Source organism: Dermacentor silvarum, chromosome 3, assembly GCF_013339745.2.
Source record: "Dermacentor silvarum isolate Dsil-2018 chromosome 3, BIME_Dsil_1.4, whole genome shotgun sequence".
NCBI classification, from domain to species: Eukaryota; Metazoa; Arthropoda; class Arachnida; order Ixodida; family Ixodidae; genus Dermacentor; species Dermacentor silvarum.
In genome coordinates this window covers 164,811,388-164,835,387 of record NC_051156.1, presented here as the reverse complement: position 1 = coordinate 164,835,387, position 24,000 = coordinate 164,811,388, and the positions used below count along the sequence as shown (strand labels likewise).

The following is a 24,000-nucleotide window of genomic DNA, read 5'->3' as shown; positions in this document are numbered from 1 at the left end:
CGGGCCATATTTTAGTGACAGATATACTGAATAACGACTGCCCAATACCAGCTGAGCAACATATCCAACCACGAGCAATTACAGAGGCTTGCAGGGAGTTAAAGGTTGATTCAATTTCCTTGTGTTTCTTACAAGAAGGCAGCGGTTGGATGTGTCAATTACTCGCCAGGAACCATGAACAATGTCAAAACGGACCAAGTTTGCAGGGCAAAATGTTCGTTACCCCCCCATCCCACATTTAAAGATCGAAACAGCAGTTCCTATAAAATGTTCATTTCAGAAAAAAAAAATAAACCAGATACATTTCAGGGAATTGATCCCTCAAATATAATAATGAATAACATTTCTGTTTGTTCAATAACAAATAGCAAAAACAGTGAACGTCTTAGATAAAGCACAGTGAGTGTATAAACAACCCTTGCCTCGCAAAAATAATCAATGGATTGCAAATAACGCATGCAGTGATCAAAGTTTCCCTGCTATGTATGCATCAGAGTAGCTACAATAGTGCAGCGTGGACTTTGGAGGCGCTACTAAAGCGGTATCAAGTTCTCCTGCAAATAGAAATACTTAAACATGCCACAAGAGAAACGCCCAAATCACGTAAGTGGTGTTCTCCAAGTAACTTATGTAGGCTGTACATCCACGCTAGACGGAAACTTGCCGTGGCGTCACAGTTGCCTGCAGGCCGTAGAAGGTTGTCACTCGGGACGTGCTGGCGCAGGGCTGGTCAGCTCTAGTGCGTCGCCACCGCCGGCGATACAAGTATCAGCTACAGCGTCATTTTAGAAAAAAATGTATGCTTCACTAAAATAAAGCGGTGCCTCAATTATAGATCTGTGAAAATTATATCAATTGTCAAACATTTATTGCGAACAGAAGCTGCGATACAAGTTCAGTGGCAGTGCACGGCTCCTGATGGCTGGGAACTGGCTGGGCCACGTAAGCGCAGAGTAACTCATTCAACCGGTAAAGTCATGCTCGGCGGCATCACAGCCTACAGCAACATGAATGTCAGCGTACTTTCTTCTTTGTGCGGAAGTATTGTTAGGAAAGCGTAAAGGGGCCACATCGGCAACAAAACTTTGACAGCTTGTCAGAATCAGCGCTTCGTTCTGAAGCACCGCCACCTAATAAATCGAAGCAGAATCAAAAACCTAGCGAGTGATCAGTGGCGTTGAGGCTCACGAAGACGCGTCCATGTAGCTATGTCGGACGAGCATGGTAAGTGGCACAACAAAAGACAGGCATGTAATAAACACAAACATCTGGCATGTGTTACTCTACGGCCAGCCGGTCATGATGTGCTTAATGGTAAGCTGCAAGTCAAATGACACATTGAAAACTATTACCTGAACGAAAACACCATCGCTGCTCGGTTTCTTCAAAACATCGCTGTCTGGTAAGGCTGTCTTAAAACCTCCAATGTGCAGCTCACGAAAAATTCACTTTTCTTCGAGAGTCTATATAAGGTTCCAGGAACACTACCTTCTTCGTATAAAATTTTGGTAGCTTTCGTCATTCGAATACCCGTGACATTTTAGCCTACATTTTGTGTCACAGTATCGGTGTATGGCTTCGTTGCCGTGAAACTAGTTTACTCCCAGACGCCATCGCCGAGTTCTCGCCGTCTATGCAGAGACCATTTGCGCGCTCAACAGAGTATGGGCTGTAAATACTCTGTACTCCCTCTACTCCACCACTAAAAAAATTTCTAAGGGAGTAATTGCACTTTTGCCAGACCTGACGCTGCATTTACGCTACCATGATTCTCGTATTTTTTAGCGTACATAAAAGTTTATTCTTTCATCTGAAAAAACTTATTCCTACAGTAACACATATATAGAGCTAAATTAACTCAGAACCATCTCCTGGAACCCTCTACAGATACGCTGATGAACAGAATGCAACTCCTTCTCAGTACAAAATACGTAAAGCTATCCAATGCAAAATATAATGGAAATATCTGCAAAGAATCAGAATTAGAAGGCCAGCTCATTCCCCATTACTAAACATACAGAGTAATACGCATGATTATACTTACACTAGCATGAAAGCGACAATAGAAACCACAAAGATAATAGTCCTAGATACGGACATTGTTGATGCGCACGCTTCCCCAGTTGAACAAATGTTTCCGGCCAAATTTTAGTGTTTCTTATAACCTAGCCTTTATGTCAGCCTCGTCATCTACTTCACAAAGTGATATTCCTAAAGACAGCCAGAACAATCTGTCAGACGCGCAGTTTTTCTCTCGGCTGCACACAATAGTTTTGCACGTAGGATCTGAGTAGAAGGACCGTTGAACGATTAAAACTGCAGCCGAGACAGCTGTGAAATTCAATTTCAACAGTGCATGAACAGCAATACTATGCATTCAGGCATGGTTTCTTCGTCTGCTAGCGTTATGTCGGAATAACACGAGCTATGTGGAAGGCTGTTCTTTGATACCTTCACTGCAGCTAACTAGAATTTTCGATGCAACTGGCTCCGCAAAGTGACGCAAAGGCAACTACGACTTCCAATCAACATGAGGTGTGCAATTAAGGATGACTAGGAGAGGTGACTCATAAATGAGTGTGCAGAAGAGCCGTGCAAGCGCAAAAAGTATTGCGCTGCATCTTCTTCTATGGAGATGTAATAATAATCCACACTGTGGTGTTGAAGCGTAGTCGAGGACGTCAGAAAATTAGGTGCTTTGATGAGAGAGAGAGAGAAATAAACTTTTATTTTCTGAAACGGTAATCCGAGTCAGGACCCGGTTCACCCTAGGTGGGAGGATTCCTTATTCCAGGAACCCTCTGGCTTGGGCTGCCTCCTTGGCCCGGGCGACAAGACTGCGTTGGTCGTCCAGGTCGTCAGAGGAAAGCTTCGCCTCCCACGTTTCAGTGGTGATATTGAAGTGCGCTGAGTTGGGGTGCTCTTCTTGTCTTGTGTCGTCTTGTTGAGCTTGTGAGCTGGGGTCTGGGGATGTGTCACGCAGTGGGCAATCCTGGACCATGTGTTGCAGGGTGTCTGGGACGTCACAGTGGGTGCATGTGTATGAGTACTGCGTAGGATAGAGTCTGTGCATGATTATTCCGTGTACATAGGTGTTTGTCTGTAGGCGGTGGAGGATGACTTCTTCCTCTTTGCTCAGCTTGTGTGGTGATGGATACGTTCTTCTGCTGAGTCGGTGGTGTTGCAGAAGCTCCCAGTACATTAAGGCGATGTCATCAACGTTGGTGGCCGGCCTAGGTGCTTTGATGAAATTAGGAAATTTGCAGCCGTACCATGTTGTCAGCTGGCGCAAGACAGGGGTAAATGGAGATGACTGCATTCGTGCTGCAGTAGACGGAAATAGCTTGATGATGATGTTGTTGATGATGGTGATTTCTATATTAACTTTTTTGCACTGTAGTGGGGCTGTATAACGCTCGTCTCAGGCATGGTTTGTCCTCTCAGTTTTATCTTACTTCGTTGCAAGGAATGCGCGTGGGCCCCTGACGGCAATCCTTAGGTTCTGTTCACAAATGTTCTCACATTTACCACTTGTTTCTCAGCTGAATCTGGTCAGTTCGATTATGTAAGTATAAAAGCGGTAAACTACAAAGCTTGCTTTGGTGATGCCGGACATTATTGCATAGGTGAATAAGAAATATGGACATGGCGGTCACCACTGAAAGGCTGTAGAAAAAAAAAATACCGCGAAAGGCTGTAGAAAAAAAACGATCTGGAGAATAAACGGCTGGTATCGCAGCTCATTGGGACAACTCATGGCTGATGTTTGTCCACGGGCTTTGGATATCCTTCAAAAAGCAGTAATTACCAAGTGCCATGTAGCTGCTGGGCGAGAGGAAAAAATTTGCATGTCCTCGTGCTATACTGTCGTGACTGCAATACCAAAGTGCAAAGCATATTTAGTCTCTTTTCCACCATACTTACTACATTGATGCTCAGTTTCATATATAGCAAGCAATGGAGGCGAAATCCAGTGTGGTGTTAAGCGTAGTTGTGGACGTCATAAAATTATTTGTTTTGATAAAATTAATAAATTTGCAGCCGTAACATGTTGTCAGCTGGCGCAAGACAAGGGTAAATGGAGATCGCTGCCTCCGTCCCGCAATGACACGATTATTAGGGTTACATCTCTCACTGTTCGTATCCTCTACGAAAAAAGTGGTGCGTCACAAATGGGACAAAAAAATCTATGTGCTTGTGTTTAGTTGAGCTCTGTATTTATCCATATGCTTAATCTCTCAGTTCTTTAAAAATACAGAAATGTAAGAATTATTTTTAGTTTTGTATTACAATGTGCGATGTCTGCGTAGGAATTTAAACACTCTGGTCACTTATATAGCGCGGCTAGATGCTGTTTTCGACATTATTGCTGTGAGTGAATCATGGTTGAAGGCTGATGAAATAGTACGTATGCAGGGATCCAGGCTGTTATCGCAACCACGGAACTCGCTTGCGGGAGGGGTGGAGTTGCCTTGATTGCACGGTAGAATATTGTGCGAAATGTCATCATTTATGCATCTGTTACTAATGGAACTATAGAAACGCTATTTATCAAGATTGAAAGAAGGCCAGCCATTTGTGTTGTGTACTGCTCGCCCGGTCTTTCTATCAAAACATTTCTGAAGGAATTTGAGTCTGCGCTTATGAGAGTTTCCTGCCTGCACTGCAATCATATTGGGGTTGTAGGGGACTTTAACATTGACTTGTCCTGCAAGCCACGTCGCTGTTGATGGCGTCGGCAAAACCTTTGAAATATGGCCACGGATGCCGCAGTAATAGCAGACCAGTCGGAGTGGGCATCATGTGCTGTCATAAGGCTGACCCGATACATTTGCTGAGAGGGAATGAGAGACCCATGTGGTGCAGCCGCAGGAGGCGGTGGATGCGGGAAGGGTGATGCCACCGCAGCAATCTGAGCGTAAGCGGGCGTTGGTAGGGGAGAGAGCCTGGGCCTTGTGCGCATGCCACTGAAGGTAATTCTTCACTCACGATATTACGGAGGCTGCCCCCAGACGAAGCTGCATAAAAGTTGAAAGCCCACGGTAAAGTTTATACGAATTCCTCATGAATGATGGTACGAATGAGTGCGCACAGCTCGTTGTCGTTGTTGCTCCATGATCAGACGCGTCAGGCTTCAAGCGGATGGGATGAAGTTCATCGTGGCGCTGGCACGTAGCCATGATATCGGCTACAGTAGTGGGGTACTTCACGACAAGGGCATTAAACGCAACGGTCCCAATGTGCTTGAGTAAATTGCGCACGTGGTCATTCTCCGTCATCGAGCTGTTGACGCGGCGGCAAAGGGCGAGGACGTCTTCTATATCTGAAGTGTAGGATTCACCGGTGTGCTGAACACGCTCGGCAAACTACTTCTTCGTGACCTCTGAGCGGACTGTGGGGATGGCACAGATCTGCCGCAGCTGCTGTTTAAGAGAGGTTCAATCTACGAATAAAGTCACGTTCATTTTTAAGAAACTAAGTCTTCGCGACGTTGGTTAGATAGAAGGCTACATGAGTGGCTTTCGCGGAATCCTACCAATGATTAAATGCCCTCAGGCCGTCGTAATTTTACAACCAGTCCTCAACATCGTCGCCGTGGAGACCAGCGAACATCCGGGGATCATTCTGAGTGCTAATAATGGTCCAAGAAGTTGTCCCCGTAGGAGGAGGCATAGTAGAAATTACCGTGTTTGGGCTGCTGATCTTGCGTCAAGGCCGACGGCAGTTGATACAAGCAGCGACCCGAGCGGAGCTCCAGGGATGTACTCGAGGGGAAGCTCGATAGAGGAGAGGACTGCGGGTACCGGAGAGCAACCTCCACCACTTGAGAGAGAACGGGTCGGCCGCAGGTCTCCCTTTTATTTCAGCGAGCGATACCCCCCCCCCCCCCCCCCCCTATTACGGCGCGAGTGGTGATTATGAGTATGTCCAGATGAGAAAGCTGAAATGCACACCCAGCGCTCACTTGACTCTGCTTTACGCCCTTAGAAGGCATATAGAGGTATAGCCATCGATCTTAGCGCCCATTCTCGAGAAAATAATGCCATTTTCATGGTCTTATTTACTGAAGGTGTCAGTCACTGACACGTTATAGCCTCGTGTATGCCTTTAAAATGACTGTTGCGTGGAAATGTGAAAGTTAAACCATCTTCGCATCTAAATTTACCAAATTCCTGCAGGCTGAACAATATCTGCACCGATGGCCGCATATGGGTAACGCTCGCTGAAGTAGCTTTCACGTACCTGTAGCTAAAATTTTGGCTTTTTCTTTGATATTGACAAAGCAACAACAACACACGAAACAAGACAAATCGTGGCTACTTTCGAGATATTCTTTCTTTACGTATCATGCATCAAATATATCAAACCGGTTATCTACGAGATGTGTTCTCATTCATCGAGTGATCGTCTTTATTTTTACTTGAAATCGCTTTTCAGCGCACTTTTTGGCGCTGGGATTATCTATGGCTCGAAAGCAGCCCTACAAATTCTGCAGTTTGCCCAAGTAGGTCATTGGCTACATGAGCAGCTAGTGTACGAAAAAAAATTACGGTAGATGCTTAGAAATTCTAACAATGTCAAGGCGAAAGCCTAGTTTGACCCATATCAATGTGGAATGAAGCAGCGAGCGTGCTGTAGCCGTTTCGGGAACGTTCTACGAACACCGCCCATGACATTTACCTCCTCCTCACCAGCACCGCCACAACGCCCCTACTGCGCTGCTGCTGACATGTCGCGCCTCCTCCCCAGCACCACCGTTGCCCTTTCCGTCAACGTACTCCCGCGCAACCGTTGACATTTCTCCACTCCTCCCCAGCGCCGCTCCCTCAACGCCCTTCATTGAGCGCAGGCGGCAGTATGGGAACTGTGGCCTGATGAGCGACGTCAGAGCCAGCTGTAGAAGAAGACGGCGAATGCGCGAGTAGTGGCAGGAGCGCGAGGTAAGCGCGAGGCGCGAGGCGAGCTCGCTCATTTTTTACAGCAAAGCTGCTATAGGCTAGGTTCCAGGAGATCAGGTCCGGTAACAACCGTAAGTAGATCAAGAATTTCAGACGCGTCACGCCACCTCGCGGCGTTGTATGAAAACGTCTGGATGGGGGCGTATTTCAACTTCGGGATCGTAAGAAATGTCACAGGCCTGCGCGGCACACGCAGCACAGTCACAGCGTAAAGCCCGCTTCACATGCTGCGATTTTGTCTGCGAATTCGCAGGCACGTGCGAATTCGCAGCTGCGGAAAATAGGCCGCCGGACCCTTCGTGCCGGACCCTTCGATGTTCGGCGTGCTGAAGTTTTCTGCAAAAAACGCAGGTGTGGTGGTAGCTACTGTAGCGGTGGAAACAGACGACCAATCCGCCAGTCAGAATGTTTAACGAGTATACGAAAAACGCAGCTGCCGTAGATCCATGTGAAACGGGATTGCGAATTTCGAATCTGCGGAAATCGCAGCTGCGAAAAACGGACTGCAAAATCGCACCAAGTGAAACGGGCTTAAGGTGGTGAGTAGCTCCAATTTGGGTTCCACGCACAACAGGGTCTTCGCGGCAGTCTGTTCGCCTCGTTTTGACGAGAACGATCTGAACTGTCCGCTCGGCGTTGACGGCGAGCTGCGGCTTGTAATACTCTCTGCACAGCAGTCTGCTGAGCCGGATCAAGCCTTACAACTGCAACTTACATGTCGGGTAAGCCGCGTTTGCAGGCACTTTAACTAGATGGCGCCATCATACTGGCGGAGGCTCGGCAGCTCGGGGAGCGCGTTGATTGCGCGCCTCGTATGAATCGCATATCGTCGTCGTCTGCGCCTGCGGACGCTGCATTCGCAGGCATCTTACCTAGATGGCACCACCATACTGGCGGAGGCTTGAGTTGTATTGCCCTGCTTTTGCCTTACAGGGTATTTTCCGAGGCCCGATAGCAAGCGCTTGCGTGACTCAGTGGTAGAGTATCCGGCTCCCACGCAGCGGGCGCGGGCTCGATCCCGGCGGGAATCGGGTACTTTTTTCGCGTTTTCGGCGATAACAGTTACGAGGCGGACGCCGCCGGCGGCGGCATCATCGCGACCCGAAACGGTTATTGGAATGACCCCATAACAGCTTACGCTGTAAAACTGCTTTGCTTGCTCCGGAGCTGGCTTGCTTGCGTTGCTTGCTTGACCCGCATACCATCCGAATTGTTGAGTGAGCGTTGCTTACTCAATAAAGACGATGCCGACAGTGACCTGCACACCATCAGAATTGTTGCGTGAGGCTTTGCATATAGGTTAGACATGATGTCGGGTCCGTGTAGTGAAGTAAGTTAGTAAGTAAGTGAATTACTACACCAAGTCGTCATCGTGTACGGAAGAAGAAGTGACCGTTTCTGTTGATGTCCCTGTATGTTTCACGTCAGAGAGCTCCACCTCTCACGCCAGGGCGCCTACAGTGCCGTGGACTCCCTCGAAGGCCCAAGTCTTCGACGTTGTTGTCCCTACGGGGAATGGTCCCGAGACCGTCGTCGACGCGACGGCTTCAATAGTTGGCCTCTCAGAGGTATACTGCGTTCAACCCATGGAAGGCCTCAACTTCCAAGTCACCGTCAAGAGCATGGCTTCCATGACTCTAATCATCGATGCTGGCTATAGTGTTCTAGAATAGGGGTAGTGGGCTCAGATGACGGCTCCGCTTGAGGTCCTTGATGTCGCCTCCGAGAGATGGCGCCACCAACATTTTCACCTGAAACGTTTTGCAGTCTTGCGCCTACGCTATGCGGGTTATTTCACTGCATAGCGTAAATCTAAAGGAGTTCTTGCTATCTGTATTACCGGAAAGGCGTAAATTCGCCATTTTGTGCTATATATAAACTTTACCATTGTGATTGCGACGGCTCGGGCGGCGTTATCGATGGCCTCGCGAGTGCATGAATTTGGGCGCTGGTTCGCCACCGCAGTGGGCAGCTTGCGGCAGTTTATAGCAGTTACTGTGACGATAACGTGAGCACGATAATTCGTTTTATATATATGACCACGATGATTCGTTATATATATTGACACGTATACATGTTTATCTTTCACCGGTGGCCGCTTTCCATCGGCTAACAAATGTTAAACGTTATTGCTCGGCGCAGGACGCGCCTGTATCGGAAGTTTCTAGAACGTTATCAATGCTTCTTTCCGTTGCCTGTTTTCACCGACGCTTATGTTATCTGATTGTATGACCGACGCGAATAGTCTAGAACTTTCTGGAAGACACGTGGGCACCAGGGTATAATCTGGAACATTCGATGACTCATGTATAAAAGCCGACGCGTTTCGCCGCTGAGCAGATTTTCGACGATCGCCGACTGTGTTCGCCGCTTTCGTTGTGCTTCGGGTGTAGCTTGCTTTTGTGGACACAGGTTCGCCCAATAAAGAATCAGTGTCGTAATACACAGTTTTACGACTGTTTACTTCAGCGTCACTACTACGTGACAATATATATATATATATATATATATATATATATATATATATATATATATATATAAAACGAACGAGAAGAAAGGGAACCGAGGGGCCCGATTATTTTAATAAGCATATCATAAGAAGCCAACAAACAATAACACCAAGGACAACAGGCTGTCCTTGGTGTTATTGTTTGTTGGCTTCTTATGATTTGCTTATTATATATATATATATATATATATATATATATATATATATATATATAGTACTAGTTATCACCGTGTAGTCGTCCACTGCGGTCCACTAAGGCCAATGTCGAGCTAGCGCCGCTCTCATTAGCGGTGGACTGCTGCCCAAGCTGACCGCACTTGGTCAAGTTGCGGAAAGTTTTCTTGCATCATAAATGCATATACACGACGTGTGAGTACACATCGCCGGTAAGAAAAACACGGCGCATATATTTATGCAAAAATTATTTTCCTTAAAATATCAAACAAGCTTATTTCTAATTGTATAATTGTAATTGAATTCGAGCAATGATTTCAGCGAGCAGGCGGCACTGCTCTTTGAGCGCATAAAATTGCTTTTGTTTTCGAATGCACTTTCAAGTTCGTGCAAATTTATTAGGAACAGCATCGAAACAAAAGCGATGTACACTATTGTTGCAGCAGTGAAAAATAAGCAAAATCAGCCCAACCAAAGAATACTCCAAGTACTGCACAGATTCCAAAAATATTACAAATCTCCAGCTGCTAGTGCATGTGGAAAATATTTCTTTGTACGTACAACAATAACAATGTTTACAAAATAAAAGAAACCATTTTTTTTCTCACAGAGCACACACTAGATACAAAGCACTTTAAGAGCATGCCTAAGAATATACAGTACGGCGAAAAAAAAACTCTTTGCCGTTAACGACGTCAACGAAGTCTCTAATTATGTAACGCGGCTCAAAGTGCAATTGGCACATGGCACTTGTCTGATCAAGCTTCTTGTCTTCACGGTGTAAGTTTCTTTCTCACTGATGTCTCCTTTCTTCGTCTTGTGGTACGGTGAAAAGAGACGCCTTCGGCGAGTCTTTCACTCGACTATAGCCTGTCCGGCAGGCTGGTGAAAAACAGTAATTGCGCCCGAGTTTCTTAGCGCACCGTAGAACGAGCACAAAGGAAGTCCGAGGACGTTGCAGAGGCAAGTCGACGAACGTTGCACTTTACAAAAAAGTTGTCGCAGTTTCACCTGAAAGGCGAAGCATCAATTGCGATAGCAAACTTGTAGAGAGCTATACGGAGTAATGATATTAGCTTTATCAGCTGTATAAACTTGGACATGCAGCAGCATCGGCAACACGCAGAACTGTTGTCGACGCCATCGGCGTTTTGCCCGCGTTCGCTCAAAATGCGTGCGGCGTTGGTTGCCGGAGCCTCTGATATAAATAGGCACTTGGTGCCGCAGCTAAACGTCGCCTCCCTTTCCTCCCCCTCCCCCACGGCCTCTCGCGCGTCGGAAGAAGGCGCGTTTGCCCTACATATATGGTGATTGTAAAGGAGAAATGAGACGCCTACTTCTGCAGCGCTTAAGCGAGCACGGCGCAGAACGCGCGTTTGTTCTCCGCCGTGCGTTCACTCCCCGTGAAAGACGCGCCCCTCACGCCCTTTCACTCGCACATTCAGCGTTCGGCGCGCGGCGACAATTTCATCTCCAAATGACGTCATACGGAACCTCACGGCGACGGCGACGGCTACGGCGACGGCGACGCCGACGGCAGAAATCTGCTTTTGAGTGTCCATATAATTGCTATCGCAATAAAACAATCAAAATCAAGTCGATTCGCGTCCTCGTGTGCAGACTGCAGCAAGCGAATGACAGTGACGGGAGCGCGCACGCTGGCACGGGTCTTCAGGTGGAACTAGCTCCAGCGCCCCTAGCGGCCTCCGGCTCCGGCGACATGCGCGGCATCAGCTGGAAGCGTGCACCGCATAGGGCAGAGAGCACACTACCCAATATTCTAATACACTGTAATGCTGGCTGTCTTGTCATCGGTGGCGAGCATTGTCCTGTCGTTCCTGTCGGCCCGCAGGTCATCAACGTAACCTGCTTCTTCGTGCCGCGCTCTGTTTCGAACGAAGTCATCGTACAGGCACTATCAGCATAGGGCAAAGTACTGCCTGTCAACGCTGCTCTTATGAACGGATAACGTGGCGTGCTCACGGGCACCCGTTTCGTTCGGGTGGAGATGCGCACCCCAACCACTGTCCCCAATTATCTGCGTGTCTCTGGTCACCGTGTGACGCTTGACTACCACGATTTGCAGCGCGTTTGTCGCTGGTGCGGCTCCAGCGACCACTACCGTGCACAGTGCACCGCAGCGTTCTGTGGCCGTTGTGGCATTCATCGCCATGAAAGCGAAGGATACGAACTTCCTTGTCGGCGTAGCGGGGATGGTCACCCTACGGTAGGGAGCTTACATGCAACGCCGTTAAAACCAACGTTTATAGATACTTTTTTTGAAAAAGTATCTATAAACGTTGGTTAAAACGGCGTTGCATGTAGGCACCCTACCCTACAGTCGTGTGCCCTGTGCGGCGCTCATACTCAGACGCTGCTCCTGGAGCCTTTCCCCCCCTTACCGCCGGCGTCTGCTGCGGTCGCAACTGCGCGTGACGCCATGACCAAAGAAATTGCCTCGACACCCCATCAACCAGCGTCGGCAAATAACAAAGGCGAAGCAAGCAGCTCGGGCAATCGCAACATGCCATTTTCGCGGGCCTCCTCGACCGAAAAAGAAGGCCATGCTATTGATGACGTGGCCGATCGCGACACGCTATGTTCGCTGGCCTCCCAAGAAGCCAAGGCGACGCATGCTGTGGCCAATATCGCCTCCACTTCGGCTGCTACCTAGGTTTTAGACATCGTTAACACACCTGGCTCTGTTCTTTGCCCGATACACCCTCGAAATCTGCTGCGGCTTCAGCCACCTCAACTGCGTCTCTTCAACCCTGCATCCAATTTGTGGCTCCTCAAAAGCCATTGCTCCGTTGCGTCTGAATGAGCCCTCGGCTGCCGAAGTTGTCGGCAGCGATGACATCGATCCTGCAGCCCAGCCACTACCTACATCATCATCATCATCATCATCATCATCATCATCATCATCATCATCATCATCAGACAGCTTCAGGCTCGGAGTTGACTGTAGCGTTCGACTGCTGCTTGGTAAGAGTCCAACGTGGCTGCTTGGCGATTCAGACGTAATACGTGTGCACGCCCTGAAATTCTGCGCTTTGCAAGGAACTTCCCATTTAGACAGCCGAATCCATTCAGTTCTACGGGCACAAGACCACTTCCTGCTATGTCCCCACCCGCGCGTGATTATTCACTCTTTGTAACGCATTTTGAAAACATGGCGCGTACGTCTATGCAAATGGATCATGGTACTCCAGGATATTATACAACGCTTATAGGGCTGCCTCAGGTTCCACCTGAGGTATCTGACTGTCTTTGAGCAAGACTGTCAGCTGATAAGGTAAGGGCGGCATTATTTGCCATGAAACGTGGCTCAGCACCCGGGCCGGACGAGTTGCCCATTGAGTTTTATCTGACCTTCTGGGAAGATATTGGCACCACTTTCGTGTCTGTTATCCGTCGCTGCTGTGAGAACTTTGAATTCCCGGCTAGTTTTCGCGATGGTCGCATTGTGCTGATACCTAAGCATGATCCATCATCAGTTCGTCCAGAGGAATGGAGGCCAATTGCGCTTCTCAACGTTGACTAGAGCACCTTCACAGCTGTTGTCACTCGACGCTTGGGAAGCGTGATGCCGTCCGTTAATAGGACACAATCAGGCTTGCTCGGTCCCTGGCAGAGAGGTACATAGTCTCTTGTACGTTACGTGTGACATAATCACGTAGACACTGACCAGGTCAGCACGTAGGTCTCTTGGTTTCACTAGATCAAGAAAAGGCATTCGATCGCCTTGAACACAGCTACATATTTAGTGTACTGACTTGGTTTGGCTTTTCGTCAGATTTAGTTGAACTTATTAGGAACGCCTATACAAATAACCGAAGGACATTGTCTCTTGATGGTCGTGAAAGTGCTCCATTTCCCGTTACTCGTGGTGCTCGTCAAGGGTTACCGCTATCCCCAGTACTCTTTGTGCTCAGCCTTGAGCCATTTTTGGGATCGGTAATGAGAGACCCTTACGCGTGCGGTCTCCCACTGTCTGTGACAACCTTCACCGATGACATCACATTGTATCTCAGGAACGATGACATGACATTGTATCTTATCCCGTAGCCTTCGAATTTTCAGCTGCAGTACGGAAATATTTTCAGGTGCTGCGATAAATTTTTCAAAATGTCGTGATTTGTTCATTGATTCCCCGCAGACACGCCTAACTCCCTTTTCCCGTCTTCAAAAGAGCGATTCTATTCGTATTTTAGGCCTTGATTACACCTGTAATGGCATATCTGACTCTGCGTGGCTTTCAATTCTTGAAGATGTGAGGTGAAATATTCAGGATGTTCGAGGGTATGATTTACCCCTATTAGAAAGAAGGCACTTAGCACAGTCTATATTTTGCGGCCGTGTGCGGTACATTTATCACGTTGTACAACCGCCATTACGAGTTACTAGATTATTGCAGTCCCTTCTTGGTTCCTTCTTCTGGTCGGGTAGTACAGAACTGGTCTGTCGCGCTGCGCTTGGGCAACCAAGCTGTCGCGGTGGGTTCGCGTTCCCATCCGTGTCTGTCCGCTGCCGGTTGCTTGCTCTGCGATTTATGCTTCGCCTATTACGCGGTGATCAGTGTCCCGCACGTGAACTCGCCTGTTATTTCCTGGGCACAAAAATGTCACAGTTTCACCCTAAGTGCGAAGCAATGAATGCGATAGCAACACAGCAATGTGACACGAAGTAAGGTGAGCGGCTATGGTAGCAATATGAATTGTAGCAAACATGAGCTTATTAAGTAAGCAGGTGTGCTGCGGCGTAAGTAGACCGACATGAAGAGAGACTCGATGACCACGAGAAGGCGCGTTTGAAACGGTGGTGTTGATGAGAAGCGCTTCCCGTCGGCAGCGCGTGCGAAGGGACACACCTGTAGCGCTGCACTGCCGATCCGGGCAGCATTGCATGTGTAGCGTGCGTTGGAAAACGTGGCCCGACTATTACTAACTGAATGAACAAGCGTGGTGTGAGCGCGCACAAGCAAACATAAATAGATCACACTGAATGACCGCAGACAACGACTGTCAAAACGCTGGCAGCAAGCGCATATACGTCGCAGCGGGCGAAGGTACGTGCGGTCTATCGCTGCAACGGAAACTGAGCGGCGAATGCACAGCGCATAGAAAAGGTCAGAGCCGTGTGGAGATAAGCGACAGTGCGGCCGGCGAGCGACGAGCGCGGTTGGTGGCAGAGTAGAAGTGCGACGCCCCCCCCCCCCCCCCGCTCCTTCCGGCGCTGCCGACCCGCTTCCTTGCTTGCGCGTGGGAGATTGAGTGGGAAGTTGCACTTGCGCCCGGTTGCAAGATAGGCCTTTGGTGCCGGAGCGCAGCGTCGCCCCGCCTCCCTCCCTCCCTCCCATACCACCACGCGCTGCGGTCGCGTTTGCTTTCCGCCGTGCGTTCGCTCTCCGTGATAGCGCGGCGTCCTCCGCACGCTACCGATCGAGCATACGGCGCGCGGCGATGATTTTATCTATACGGAACCTCACGGCGACGGCGACGCCGACGGCAGAAATCCAGTTTAAGTGTCCATATAATTGCTATCAGCAATAAAATTCGTTACATGTTACCGGGCGTACAGTTAAATCGCGGGTCACAAGAGTTAAACGCGGGATCGAATCCCGGCCGCGGCGGCCGCATTTCGATGGAGGCGAAATGCAAAAACGCCCGTGTGCTTGCGTTGTAGTGCACGTTAAAGAACCCCAGGTGGTCAAAATTAAACCGGAGCCCTCCACTACGGCGTGCCTCATAATCAGAACTGGTTTTGGCACGTAAAACCCCAGAAAGAAGAAGACGAGTTAAACGCACCTGCATTTTACTCTACGGCCGTGGCATTTTATCGCCACGTACAACAGGTATGTCCTGATATAGACGTCCTCGAAAACCGTGTTGTAGATACAATCTTAGCCTTACTACTTCCTCTGGTTTCCCCAGCGTGCCGCGCACGTTGCAATAATATGTCGTGGGGTGCGATAATGGCGTCCTTTCTGCCTGGTCCTCTACGCGACTTCATGTGGCGTCTAGGGTGGGAAGTGCTCCCAACGCGTGACAGATTAGAGAGGTGGATGTATGGTCCCATCTTCCTTGTGTCCCAATTGCCCCCTTCAGGAATCCAACAAGCACGTGCTCCTGCAATGCGTCGTTGCTAGGGTATATTGGAGGGTCGTGCATGCTGGTTGCCATGGTCTTGAAGTGAACCGATTTATTACATCCGGTCGTTGCTCAGGTGGCCGCTTCGGGCGACCTTTAATTGCTGCGGGGGCGCTTTTGTTTATGGCGTCACCGCTGCGAGGCAGTTGCCGCGGGACATCGCCGCCACGCTCTGTTTCCACTTCTGGAGAGGCTGTACCGTCGTTTCTATCGGATGAGTTGTTCTTCCTTGGGGAAGAGGAATTCCTTCGACAGTGGTCATGCCGTTTCCTGTCGGATGCTTATGGACGCGTATGGCTTAACTTCCGACCAGCCTGGTTCTGGTAGCCAGGCCATCAAAAGTATTCATTGATTATACATAGCGCGTATACGTGCCCGTGATTTTTGTGCGTGCGTGATCTTGTACGCGTGATCATTTTTTGTAAATATACAAGTCATAGCATCACTACAAATTTATGTAAAGTGCCTCTGTCATATCATCATTGTAAATAACCATTGTGTACACTGTATATATTCAACATCATTTTATATAATGTGACAATTATTTTATGTATAACTGTACGTTTCCGTGGGTCTAAGTGGTTATATGTTGACTGAGTGTGGACTCTGATATTTCTACGAAAACGTGCCGTGTATACAGTGCTCCGCACTTTGTATATGTTATCGCCCTGGTGGAATTGTGCCGTCATTGTGACTCAGTGTTCGTATCGTCTTTTGTTGAAATAGACTTTTTCGAAACACTTCGCTTCGGCGAAACGGTTTTCGCTCAAGGACGTTGAAAGTCGACTGAACGATAAAACATCGCCTTATTAAAATCACCTGTGGCGCATACCCGCTTTCGATATGCGAGTATGAGCCAGGGATAACCGGGTATGAGCCATGACAAGAAATAAAAAGAGAAAGAAAGAAGGAATGATAGAAAGAAAGTACGAAACCATGTGTGGTTCATACATATGTTTTTTTTGTATTTTCAACCATTTACATAACCACCATATAAAAGAAAATAAATGTAATTAATTAAAACCAGCAGGTCTGCTGGTGCGCTATAACGTAAAATGATTCCCAACAGTTTTGATTCCAAACTCCTGATGTCAAGTTTACGTAACCACCGACGCAAGCATCGCGCGTTGACCCGCTGCGTTGTCTGAACAACCCAATCAAACACTCTCCTCGTTTATATGAGGTCACCTTTGTTCGCTTTCAAAACCAATAACATTGCCCACACTCAGCGGTTTTTCTTACTTAATTGGCTGACAAGAGGCGAGGAGCACGCTCTAGTGGAGAGAGTTTCGATGGGGCCGAGCCAGCATAGTGAAAATAGATAACCTGCATGAAGAGGGCGCTGCCGGCTTCTCCGATTGGTCCGCTTCGCCTACGCTTGCGGTGGCTGGTCGAAAATCGCGGCGGCGTGCAACGGAAAGATAATAATGCCGCTAAAACGGATCCTCAGCAAGGAAGCGTTGGCAGAGCGATGTCGTATACAGGCCGAAACCGCTTGACAACGTTTTACTACCAAGCAAAAAGGTTTATCATGCCCAAATAAACACATGCTCACCGGGAGGTACGAGTAGCGAGGGCCTGAGCCCTCGGCGGGCAGCCATCTTCTCTTCCTTTCTCACAAGCAGTCTGTGGCTATTCAGAAAAAATTTAAGTTTTGTTCGGCATAATATTGCATTTTATTTGCGTACACATCACTTTGACGTGGTAAGTTTGCGCGATTTTGTGAGGTCGTGTGACAGACAGGCGAAGTGAGCGTAGCCAGAAAACATTGGACCCATAGCAGAGGGCTAATGTGGCTAATGGTGAAAAGGCGTCGAATCAGGAATAATTTCGTTTCTTTTGTGCGGTTTAATCATACATAATCAGTGAGTACACGTTATATCAGGTGGGGAGCTACCGCGATTTTCGTGACGTCGCGTGACAGACAGGCGAAGTTGGGAGTGGCCCGAAAATGTGTTGACGAATCGTGGAGGCTGATTGCAGAAATTGGAATCAAAACAGTTTGGAATCATTTTACGTTATAGCGCCCCTGGTCTTCCATCTTCATATAGTGGAAGGGCTATGAATTATTTCTGCACCTCACAGCGATCTTGAAACATAGAGATTTAAGGCTTTCGTCCTTAGAAATGCGCCGTCTTCAGTACGCACTCGAGAAAGGACGCGACATTGTATTTCAGTGGCTGCCATGCCACTGCGGAATTGCCGCCAACGACTACGCAGATGAAGCTGCTGTGCTCGGCTGATCAAAAACATTAGCCGGTGCCTATACCATGTTCTCAAGAACGGATGCGGCGCGGCAATTTCAATCACTTGGTCGCCACATCACACTTCCACGATGGTATTCACCGGGTTTGACTGACTCACTTAACCTCCCGGCCTTCTATCTTTCTGTTTCCTCCTGCCCACTAACTCACGCTTGCACTATCTCAATCCTAACTTGAGACAGCGTCTGCCCTCTGGACTCTCCCGTTGCGAAACAAGTTAATTGCGTCGCATTTGTTCGCCCGTCGCATTTACAAATGCCTATTCATTCCTAATAGGAATGAATAGGAACAGTGTGGCCTTCTCGTTCTGCGGGTGCGATGATACTTTAAAGCAACTTCTGTGTCACTGCCCATCCTTTCACGCTCAACGACAAGCTCTAAAACCTAGACTCACCTTGTTAGTTAATTAAGCGCTCTCGGAAGAAAGGTCCTAGGAACCTGGCCTATGCACTCTTGCATGCAAAAGGCCACAAAAGCCCTTCTGCACTTTTTGAAGGCTACTGGACTGTACGAATGCTTGTTACATGCCTCTGCGACTGAATCTGCGAATGACTGACTCTTTATTATTTTTGCTCTGATATTTATTCTTCCCATTTCCTTCCCCAAGTGTAGGGCAGCCAACCGGGAACGTCCTTGATTGACCTTCCTTTCTTTCTCACTTCGTTTCTCCCTCTCTCTCACTCTTTCAACACACGAAAAAGTTACTTAATCCATGCTCTGTATCCTTTTAAGTTGGTAGGCAAATATACAAAAAAAACATGCCAGATTAAACATTAGAGCTATAATTTGGATAAGGAAAGCTGGAAAAAAACACGTTTGCCCTTCCTGGTTATTAGCATAATTTTTTTTTCATTTCTCTTGTTCTCATGGTGTGCAATAAATCAAGCTTACATTGCTTGCATACTTCTTACATTCCGTGCACATGGCGTGAGGGAACCGAAATAGTTTTACCAGTATTTATATTCATTCGAAGGTGAAAAGCCGCACACTCGAACCAGTGACGTTACGCAATATTTATAATTCAGGATATTTCTATTCTGATCAGAACGCACGCAGTAAAAAAAAAAGGACCAAAAACGCTCCGCTGAAATATTCACCGAAGTAAAAAAAAACTGTCCAAACGAAAAATTGTCATCTGCTTCATAGTAGCACGAATGTACTGAAATCCTGTCCGAATGTCTCAGATAGACAGTTTGGCAGACACAGAAAAAATTTATAGGGTCTCATGTTATCCTCAAGACGACCTTAAGACAAAAGCCCAATTGTCGATGTAATTATCAGCCAGTTTAATTCGCCACGTTAATTAGCCACTTTAATTCGCTGATTTATCCACTTTATTCGCTGAGTAATGCACCCTATATCGCTGAGTCATCCGCTTTATTCACCTTTGTCATCCCTCTTAATTCGCTTTCATTCCACTGAATTCACTTGTCACCCTTCTTAATTCGCTTTCATCCCTCTTAATTTGCGTCATACTCCTTCCTAATTAACCTTGATTCTAGAAACCTCCTGGAAAAGTGTCCTGTGCCACTGTTGGGTCACGTTTTGAGTTATTAGGCGTTATTGTCATTCCGCGAACGACTATTTTCACTGCCGAGGCTGTTGCAATAATGTCGACTGTTAAATACATAAAAAATCACATTCTTAGGAGAGCTGTATTATACAAAAACTTGCTAAGTATGGTAAGAATAGTGAAATCCTCGAAGAAGTAAACCCTGTACTGAATCAACTCTTCTCTGAGCTTCGCAAGGCATATCCATCCAACCCCCACATAACATTACGTTGGGGACTGGGCATAGATGCATTCAAGGCAACGTTCTCGATTACCATAATGCTACATCAGTACCTCCTGGAGCCGTGGGTTGCAGTGTAGCAGTGTCAGTCCACAATTTAATACCTCTCTTACATATGAAGCCGAAAGAATAGTGGTAACATGAGTTGGATAAAAAAAAAGAATAAAACACTTCAAACTGTACATGGTAAAGCCTCAAATAGGTAACAGGGTCAGTGGAAAGAAAGCAAGGCAAGCTAATGTGGCACTCACCCGAGTGAGAATACGACACACATTTGGGATGCACTGTTAACTTCACATCGAAAATGAACCCCTACCTGCAGCAGGTTTGGGGAAATGATTACTGTAGTACATACCCTAATAGAATGCAAGCACTTAAAATCTCAAAGAAAAAATGCAATGCCATTCCACTCTGTTAAGGTGGATGACCAGCGAAGCTGTGTATTTGCTAATTGACCAGTTGCTCCGGTGAAACGTTCCAAGTTTGCGGAATCGGGGCCGCATGGACGGTTCGCATGCACGTGGACCCCCAGGGTAAGCTACGTTACGTAATGAAGAAGCAAACTTAGGTTCCTGCGAAAAGCGCGGTGTGGTGTACACGTTTTTTACGATCCCGAAGTTTAAGAACGCTGCTATCCTGACGTTTTCATACGACGCCATAAGGTGGCGCGACGCGTCTGAAATTGTTTTACGATTCCGAAGTTTAAAAACGCAGCCATTCCGAGGCGTCTGAAATTGTTGATCTATCTACTTCCGTTGCCGGACGCGATCTCCGGGAACCTGTTGTCAAAGGGGCAGCGCAGCACCGACAAAAGACCAAGGTGCTAGCTCGTGAACTAGACCGTCCTCGTCTTCTTCTGGGAGCAAGTGGCACAAACGTGTGGCAATATTACTTGTAAACTAATTATTAACAGAACATAATTTCCTCTTCCAAAATAGTAATATACGGCCGGCCTTTCCTTGGCCTTCCATGTGCTCTTTAGGCTATTTTTATGTGCACCATCCCTGCTTCAATTTTAAATTTTATCTTACAGCACTTAATAATCCTGAGTGGCAGTCATCAGCTCTTCACCGCGTCGCGTGGAACACCTATGAACTTTACCCTACAGTTTTGCATATTGTTCGAGAAGCTCACCTTCAGACATTTCACGTTACAGGTATCAAGCATTTCTTGCAAGTCAGCTTCATATTTGCTGAGCACCTAGCTGCAAGACGTCATCTGAAAAACCCACGTTGCGTTGGTATTTCTCGTTGATTCTTGTACAGAATTTCTCCCAGTTTAAAAGCTCGAATATTTGTACGAAGAACGCCGCCAACAGTGCTGCAGATATTTTTTCTAGGCTTTTTGAGAATTGTACGTTTTCATGTTAATAATGATGTGCGCCTAAGAATACTGGTTAATACTGCTACACGCAAGGTTAATACTTTGCAAGGTATTCAAGCTACGTTCAGCGGCTACTTAACTGCCAGCATTACCGGAGCCATCTCTATTAAAGTGAACATAGGTCTTATCTAGAAATAGGGCACATTCCGAAGACTTCTATACAAGCAAGATGATCCAATGAATGCCATTCATTATTGTATGTATCTCTTCCTAAAGGCAGCCGGCTCTCTGTGTTTATGTTAAGTATTGTCGTTGTTATATTAGAGATTACCCTGGTGAACAATTTCTACAACACCCCTAATATTCGAACATACCTAGAAATTTTCAACAGTTAACTTCTCCATTCTCGGGGTTTAAAATTATGTTGGCAGTTTTTTCAAACTCACATCACCCACCATTGCTCTTAAGCGCGGCTCAGTTTTCGACATTATTCTACCCTACGTTCAATAGAGAGCTTTTATCGCCATGATATGAAGGATAAGTTTATATGTGACCGTACAATAAATTCTCCCATGAAATTATCTGGTTCTATTATTGGAATTGCGCTCAGAATAATATAAAGAGCTTGTTTTGGCGCCAGCCTTCCTTGAAGGCTTTTGGCATCAGCAACATATTTCATTTTATTTTCACTTCAATTATTGGTACATTTCATACATTGCTTCAAGAAAATGTTTCTGCTTCCAAAGAAGGAATAAATATGGGACATCGGCTAGTTTTTTTGCTTGTGGTGGTTGCAAATATTCATGTTGAAAGGTTACCACATTTAATATAACAATGGCCATTGTGATTTTAAAAAGATCGAGCCTTGAAGAAGCCACTTTCACAGCATTGACGCCGAATCCTCCGCTTTTGGTTACAAGTTGGCCACTCCAAATAAAGTCGGCAAGTGGGCCAGACACCTGTGATGACGCATAAACCTAAACGCTGCTCTTATAAGGTTTTTGCTTTTTCGGTTCAGCGCTGTTAGTGACTGTGTCCAGGCACAGTATACGCGATAAATCAGAAAGGGCTGATCCTTGCGTACACTCTACTAGAACAAAGGCTTAGCGCTTTAAATGCTCAATTAAAATTTTGTTTTAACCGAGCTGGTACCTTCTTCTATATGACGTAGAAAAATTCAACGAAGACAGTGACGCTCAATCTAAATGAATCCATAAAAAGACGAATATTATTCCGTTTTCCTTTCATTACTGCAAATTTTGATCTAATATAGGGAAATTCACTATTCAATTCTCTATCTCACCGGGGCCGCAAGATAGCGCTTGCAACTAACTACACGCTCCGAATGTCGCGTTTCAATGACTGAGCACTCTGCATGAAGCCGGGGGTGGACCGGTCCTCTTTATATTTATCGCCTTCAGTCTGTGTGCTGTATTGTGAAGACAGGAATTAAAACTGGCCTATATACATCATCTGCACTGCAGTTTCTTATGTGCACAAGAAGATGCCCACGGTGCGCTCTTTATCAGGGCATTTTATTTGGCAACCCATATGGCAGTGCTGACATGAGTACTATTAAAAAAGTGTCGCATTCTTTACAATAATTCCTAACATCGGCACATTGTTTATTTACGCCAACTTTTTCACAAGAAATTTATTGTCAATTGAGGTGGCATTGAGTGAACTGATAGAATTGCAACGAACAATTTGCTACATTTCAGTCCATGTTCGTCACCTGATATGCAGCAAATAGAGAAATTGCATACTGTCTGCTGCCAAAGCTTTCTGCCTGACTGTATCTCCATATTATCACGCTACAGAAAGCAACCTGAACTGTTATGAAATGTCACGCCTATTTTGATTGCTCACCAACCTGTAATAGCGCCACATAAAAGTTTTTCAGATGCTGCAAGTAAAAAAGTGGTGTGAACCTGAACCAGAACACTGTCACTTCCATATTGGGTGCTTTCAATGAGTGCATTCGCTTCCCGCAAGCCCGCATCTCCTTTACAAGCGGATGCTGCGCCACGAGAAAGGCCCTGATCTCCTCCACCAGCTGCTGATGATGCTGCAAAACAAGTTCACCTATTGCAAATACAGGATATTCAATGCAAAAGTTTGTTTCACAGTGTGCACAAGGGTTATAGTTTCAGCAAGGTTACTCTAGAGGGTGGTGAGATTATATACATATAGCGTGAGAAATAAAAAGTCAAACTGTACGATTTCTCATGTTGCAAACACGTCATGCTCCCAAGCCACCTCTGCCAGTAAAAATAGCCGAAGCGTGATTTATTGATATAGCTTAACTGATTATTAATACTTTTCTATTTAAGGTCCACGCAGTGTTGTTACGCTACAGGGCAATGTCGACAAAACAAAAGCACACGTTGCGACCACTAGGATCGACCACATGCTGAACTATGTAACATATATTGTTTTTATTACAAATATGCATCAATTTTAAGCACGGTAGCTCTACGCCAAATCTTTGCGGCTGCCTAGTTCATGTCAGGGAATAGTTGAACTGATCTACTAAAGATCATCACGTTGCGTTGATGCATGAAACCACGGAAATGTTTTGTGTATTGCTAAATGACGGCCTAAGAAAGCAGTAAAATACCTCAGAGTGTTCTCCCATGAATACTCAGGCTGTAGCTTAAATTTATGTGCAGAATAATTCCCGCTTATAAATGCAAAACTGGCCGAGTCGTGTGCAACTGCCTATTTTGTTCGTGCAGCATCTGGCGAAATTTGACAGCTTCCGTGTTTGTCGGCTCCGCCAGCTTCCCCTGCCGTGCATATACCTCTGCTGCCCTGCAGACTGAAACC

General features: G+C 46.7%; 2 long non-coding RNA genes across 2 annotated transcripts in view; one reads left to right on the top strand and one right to left on the bottom strand.

Annotated features, from left to right (window-relative positions):
• LOC125944058 (uncharacterized) overlaps positions 1-2,331 on the bottom strand; it is a 6,871-nt gene extending 4,540 nt beyond the window's left edge. Inside the window, exon 1 of the long non-coding RNA XR_007466089.1 lies at positions 2,045-2,331. This is a non-coding gene — a long non-coding RNA (uncharacterized LOC125944058). The remainder of the gene's footprint in view (positions 1-2,044) is intronic.
• Positions 1-24,000, top strand: part of LOC125944060 (uncharacterized) — a 27,226-nt gene extending 3,226 nt beyond the window's left edge. Inside the window, exons 2-3 of the long non-coding RNA XR_007466091.1 lie at positions 880-942; positions 23,910-24,000. This is a non-coding gene — a long non-coding RNA (uncharacterized LOC125944060). The remainder of the gene's footprint in view (positions 1-879; positions 943-23,909) is intronic.